This window comes from Xenopus tropicalis, chromosome 1, assembly GCF_000004195.4.
Source record: "Xenopus tropicalis strain Nigerian chromosome 1, UCB_Xtro_10.0, whole genome shotgun sequence".
NCBI lineage: Eukaryota > Metazoa > Chordata > Amphibia > Anura > Pipidae > Xenopus > Xenopus tropicalis.
The window spans coordinates 114626103-114633310 of NC_030677.2; positions in this window are offsets into that span (position 1 = coordinate 114626103).

Below are 7208 nucleotides of genomic sequence, written 5' to 3' on the forward strand. Positions count from 1 at the left end.
TAACAATGCAAAATGCTGACAAAAACATGGAGCCTTGCAGAATGACATCTAAGGCTAATGTCCCATGGAGCAAGTTAGTCGCCCGCGATAGATCTCGCTACCGCGGACGACTAAGTGCTCCAAAATGCCTTTCCACTGGCAACTATAGGAGTCGCTGGTGGAAAGGCCTACGCATCGCTTTGGCTTTCCCAATTCGCACAAAGTTTCCTCCTGCAGGCAACTTTGGAAAGCCGAAGCAATGCATAGGCCTTTCCATCGACTCCGATTGTTGCCACTGGAAAGGCATTTCAGAGTGATTAGTTGCCCGCAGTAGCAGAGATCTACAGCGGACAACTAACTTGCTCTTTGGGCCATCAGCCTTAAATGAACCAAATTATTTAACTAAAACAACTGTCTCACTGTAAATGTGATTTTGGGCCACAGTAAAAATCTCAACTTAATCAAGAAAAGTTTAAAGTAATAGGACAGCAAACAATACAGTACTAAATTCCTCTCTGCACCTCAGACTTATTTAGGCATTATTACAATATAGTTCTATATTGGACCATCATTTAGTCAAGAGGAAAAGGCTCAGGTTTTTTGAGAGATGAGAATCAACCAAACTCTAGCTTCCTGAAGCACTCAATTTAATGGTTGCACACAAAAAGTTGAGATTGTATCTGTTTTTTTTTAATCTGGTTTAATAAATGCTAGCTATATCCTACAATATCCAGTGTTTATAATAGTATCAGTTTATGCTATTGTGCTGACTTTGCCTTGTTGTTTTTTCACACCACAGTCACTCTGCTAATTAATCATTGGTCTGTAATAATAATGCAGAGGTAGATACTGACTCATAACAGCGATTAAACTTGATTCTGAAACAAGCTGTGGAACAAGGTCCGATAACAAGCTGCAAAAAAACATACGAAGGAATGTGAAGTAAACACATGTATTTGTACGTGACCATAAAAGACACTCCTCCAATTGACATGGGGTTCACCCATGGGTAAAAATACAATATTACAGAACTTGAAACAAATACATTGGGGCCGATTCACTAAAGTGCATTAAAACGAGCGCTATTTATAGCATGCGTTACAGGCTTCAAAATTTAGATGCAATATTTATTGCTTTATTTAACTCGCAATGAGCGTTTTCTTGCATTATTTTTTGCCGCGTGCGTTATTTCTCACTGTGCGCAATATATTTTGCCACGTGCTATATTAGCGTGCGATTTACCGCACGTAACCATTACGTTTCCATTACGTTTCCAAAAGCTCACAAACCACCACTGCCTGCCCCAAGTAGGTGTTAATTTTCACACAGACTAATGCGATATTTAGTGCATTTAACGCTTCATATGTTTTTGTGAATCATGAATTAGTATTATTTCTATGCGAGAATTAACGCAATGCGAGGTAAATAATCCATGCGCTAGTGCGTCTTTTTGCACATGCAATATGCGTTTTAACAGGCGAAATGACTTTGATGAATCGGTACTTATTTATCGCATGCTTTTTAATGCAAAAAAGCATGCAATAAGCATAATCGCACTTAAGTGAATCGGCCCCATTGTATGCAATTTTATGAAAATCATAAAATTTATATAAGTTGTTTTGATTATTGAATAAGTAATATTTTATAAACAGGCAAGGCTAAAAATCAGGCAGAACACATATCCTTAATACTATGCAGCATGTAGGTGATATAAATTCTGAATAAAATGTTGCCATATGTATACACATGTTCTATTAAACACTTTCACCCAGAAATTGGGGTTATGCCATTAAAGAGGAAACAACACTGCATTTAGTGGGTGCTAAAATTTAGATTCAACCTCTAGCGTCTAGCACAAAATTAAAAACAAAAGGAAATCGTTATCAGGTGTGTAAGACAGCAGCAATGGGAGCTAGTAAGTCAAGCGAGGAGTGCATCTGTAAGCTGTTGCCAAATAACTCAAATAAATAAATGCATGCACAAATTACTTAATTAATGAGTTGATAAAGGGTAACATAACATTTAGCACTTTTTCAAAAGCACATTCAAATGTTTTTTTTGCACACAAGGTAAGAAAGGTTGAATAAAAGGGAATATTGTTTACAACCCTTTTGGAACATTGATGTGCTTGGAGGCCAGCCCACAAGTTTACTCATGATAAGGACTTACAATAAGAAATACAGCAAATACATTTTATTTATTTGACATTTATTTTACAGCTTACCAATAAAGAGATGAATGGATATTAGGATCATCACTTCTGCACATATTTAGATAACTGAACAGTTAAGATGACATGAATCAGAGCAAAATATGGATGGAATATTACTGGTTGACTGCCGAAGAAACATTTCAGCAGGACTAATTTTCTGGCCCATATGTTAGACTTCTGTGTATATAAATAATGAACAAGTAATGGTCAGGATCTGCCTTGATTAAAGAGTAAAAATGGTTCAGACCTGAAATATCTATTATAGATAAAGATGTTGACATTGATGGAATATGGTTATTTTTCTGAAAACAGACCAAGTATTTTGGCTTATGCTGGGACAAGACAAGTCTTAGCTGGTACACATTTTCTTTGGATAGTTATAGGCCTTGTTAAAGGAAGCAGACTGGTGATTTCTGATGTTTTGTCCATGAATTTGAAGTTTATAAATAATGCAGCTGTTTTGTGTGGGAGCAAATCGGATTCATATCTTGTAATAAACCATACAAGGGGATGGGTTACTTGCCTTAAAGGATTTTGGCTTTGCATCAGTTACTTTTATTAGTACATCAAATGCTAAAGCTGATAAAGAGAACAGTTCTGTTGGGGTTTTTTTTTATTAATGTACATCTTGATTTTGCTTGTTACTGACACTTGGAACATCTATCTTAGTTGGCATGTCTTCTGTAAGCTGCAAGTGATGGATCTCCAATGTACACTACCAGGAGCCCAACACATCTGGAGACAGAACACAAATACAAGAAGAATGTACTAAAAGCTAGGAAGCACCAAGTTAATTTTTTTCTTTCACTTCTAGATTAAAAAAGATCTTTTATGTTGTGCATTTAAAAAAACAAAAAACAAAAAAACCCAGTTATGTTTATATTTTCCTCTCTCTCTGTGTCTGTTTGCTGGATACAACATTTTCTTTGCAATATGACCTCCAGGTATAAGCCATCTGTGTGCTTTTTCTTATGGAATGCAATAGTTGGCTTGCTGAAAATCATTTTAAGAGTTCAGTGCAGCAAGCCATGGCTACTAGTCATAGATTTGCTTTAGTTGCAGGGGTCTCAAGTAATACTTTGCTTAAGTAAGAATTACTTCCTGATGTCAGAGGAATGCTGAAGGGGCATCAAGTAATGATTCCATATAAATAGCTTCTAGTCTTATTCAGACAGCCAGACAGGAGCCTGTAAAATATACAGAGTTATAGATAAGAATAAATATTCTGTTATATTAAGTGTTAATGCCCTTTGAGATAGGCAGCATAGTAAAAGTCAGGGCTCCAGATCCATAAGGAACTCATAAGGCCTTTCCCTTCTGTGGGGCTACCCAGGATAGACCTTTGCTGAGGTTATTCCTCTTATTTGTGTGGTACAACATTCTGTGCAACATTACTTCAAATAAACTATATACCTGTATTTATATTACTGCTGTAGCCTCTTTGTTGCATGCTCCTGACTAATTATCATTAAATTTCCAGTGTATGTAACACTCCCATTCTTTGTTTCAATTTCCCTAAACCATGGTGATTTTACATACCGGTAGTTAAAAAAACTACTGTCTTTCATTACTGGTGACATCTTATGGAACATGATGTAAAAATGTCACACCATTCTGACCTTTTCCTTTCACATAGTAAGGGATATTAGGTGGGCTATGCTTAAAAACACATTAGGCCAAGGGTTAGGACCCATCTGTAGGTAATTATAACAAAATGTGTGTGCTGGGGGGGGCAGGGTTTGGAATTTATGTGTGTCTGGTGTGCCTTTACTTTGTCACCCATGGCCAAATATGAAAGTCCGAAACATGTTAAAAAGGCATTCAGCATGGTGCAATACATTCAACAGAATATTGCTAAAGTAGGAATGACAGTATAAGGATAGGGTTAATACCCTGTTCCCTAAAATAATTAAATTAAAATAAATATGACATAATTTACATATCTGTAAACTAACCTGTCTTAACTATGTGCATAGAAGCTTTAATGTAAATGTCTACTTTGTGTGGGTAATATCCATAAATTTGAAAGTGGTCATTGACTTCCCTGTAGATTTATAGCACTATAACCTTGCTGGATATATCATAAATATGCAGCAATGAGCAATTCAGATTGTATCTCCTTCTAGCTCCCTTTAGTAATGTTAATTCCACGCACAAAGTATATAGCTGTAGAGCACCATCTACTGACAATTTTGAAGTAATGTTAATTTTATAAGGCTAAACAGCATAGGACTAATAGGAAAGATTAGTCATCTGCGATAAATTGTACTACTGGCAACTAATATCAATGAAATGTCTTTCTACAAAGTTTCCTCCTGCAGGCAACTTAGGGCGACTTTGGAAAAACGAAGCCACTTCTATGCCTTTCCACCTGCAATTTACTTTGTTGCAGGTGGAAGGGCAACAAAGGCGACTTTGGAAAAACAAAGCAATGTCTGTGCCTTTCCATAGGCATTTTGGAGAATTAGTCGCCCACAGTAGCTTATACACATGGCCAAAAAACAGCCCAGTGTGGCACTAGGCTTAAGGCAGGAACCTGCACACTCTTTGCCGGAAACTCCAATGCTCAGTTCTTGTTGACTCAGATATAAAGCAGAAAAGACCAGAAAGACTGTGTTTTAGAATGATAACAGGCAATGCTACATATCTGTACTGCCATTGAGCTGTCAAGCAGTGGGGTAACTATAGTGGTCCACGGGGTCGGCTTCCTCTATTGCAGTGTTGTCTGACTGATGGCCTGTGGGCTGGCCTCCTCTTTTGTCTCCCCTCATCTGTATTGCTGCAGTAACTGCTTACCTTTGTGTAAGCTTTAAATGGTATCAGTACCATTAACAGGCCCCTGCATTATTCACACCGCAGATTCAGACTGTAATCCCCTACATTGTTTACACCCACAAGAACCTACAATGTTCACACTTGCAAGACACTGCATTGTTCATACCTGCAAGGTCCTGTATTGCTCACACCTATAAGACCTTAGACTCAGACTGTAGGTGCCTGCATTGTTCACCTCTTCACACCTCAGATGGTGCCCTACGCTGTCTGTGTGTGCCCTACTCTGCCTGCCCTACACTGCCTGTGTGCCATACTCTGCCTCCCCTATGCTGTCTGTAGGAGGTGAACTGGTGGAGGTTTGTTCTGGGAGTTTATTAGCATTTGGAAATAGTTGTTAGGGGGTCTGTAAGGTGTTTAATTATGTGCTGGGGGTTGCTGTGCCATCAACAGGGGAGGAGAAGGCATATGGATTAAAGGGTGTGTCTTAATATGACTCCATAAAGCTGATATCCCTGCAGTGAGCACCAGTTTTTTTTTTTTGTGTGCTGCCACCATTAATGTGGGTATGGTCTTAAAAGCTCTTCTGATAACGTGGGTGTGGGTTGAAGCAGGTATAGTTTTAAAAAGGGAGTGGTAAAAATTGGCTTTCATTGTCGGAGCTCCACCATGTGGGCCAGAAAAATTATAGCCTCTGTAACACAGAAGTTGGATACCACTATTCTATATCAAAAAACCCTCTTTCCCCAGCCACTCTTCTATAACTATTCATGTGCATTTGTGCAAGAAGGCTGGAGGTGGTGCAGGTGGGAGCTGTGTGCCAGGCCCCCCCAAAGATTTTTTTGTTGGGGGGCCTGGTACTCACTGTTTACTTAACTACTATCAATGTAAGTGGAGTGTTGGCCTTTGGACACATCAGCCACTTGACTGGACTCTCCTTTTAATAAATAAGAGCACACCAAGGGGCACATTTACTAACCCACGAATCCGAATTGGAAAAATTCCGATTGGAAAACGAACATTTTGCGTCTTTTTCGTATTTTTTGCGATTTTTTCGTCGCCTTTACGACTTTTCTGAAATTGTCGCAAGTTTTTCGTAGCCATTACGATTCGCTCGTATCTTGTCGCGACTTTTTCGTATTGAGCGCTCGTAAGCGGCAGGCAAAATTTTCAGACTTAGCATGATTTTGGAAGCCTCCCATAGGACTCAATGGCACCCTGCAGCTCCATCTGGCCCAAGAAAAGTCACCATACTGAAGCTTGAATGAATCCGAATCTTTCGTACTCGGCGCGAAAGCTGCGAAAAAGTCGCAACTTTTCCACAAGTTTTAACGCTACGAAAAAATCGCCACATTTTGCACAACTTTCGGAATGGCTACGAAAAAGTCACGTCAATTTTCCGAATAATCGCAAAATACCGATCATTACGAAAAAAACGCAATCGGACGCATTCGGCCCGTTCGTGGGTTAGTAAATGTGCCCCCAAATGTACGCATCTCCCTGGCCAGATCTTCTCTACCATTACATAAGAATAGAGCTTCATAACCACTAAGTTGTGCATCAACTTTATATTACTACTGTCTTCTATACAGGTAAAGTCAGATGGGGCTGTTTTGAGCACTTAAAGTGGTCAACCAAGCTTTGCCAGTTACTGTCAGTATGCATGGTATTCCTGCCCTTTCTGCTTGGTTCCCAGTTTGGGCAAAATTCGACCCCAGAAAGTATAAATACTCTTGGCTACAATAAGGAGCAGGATGGAATAACCACAACCCCATTTCATTATAGGTGACAGAGGGAAGCCTAAACCTCAGTATTGGAAAATCAATTGATATAAAACCCCTATTAGGGGAGGCTTTAGGATACTGAACGCATTACTTCAAAAAGGCAAGAAAGTGTTGGATAATGCAAGAAGTGGAGTGTCTGTGTGGTAAATCTCATAAGAGGGCACCTAGTAAAATGTTGCTTGTAGGATATATTGACCCACGCTCCTGAGCCAGGCTGCGGCATCCTGTGGTGACGAAATGTGTAGATCTGTTAACCAGAGAGTAAACGTATGCTGAGGTAAAGGGTTACATTAGTTTTCAATAACAGTATTGGGGAGCTCAACCCTCTGTTAAAGGGGACCCGTCACCTTAAGAAATAATTCCAAATTGTTTTCTATTGTGTTTGTCAAGAAAAATAAACTTTACTTACACTATATAAATTATTTGAATCTTATTTTCTTCAGCCTTGGAATTCACAATTG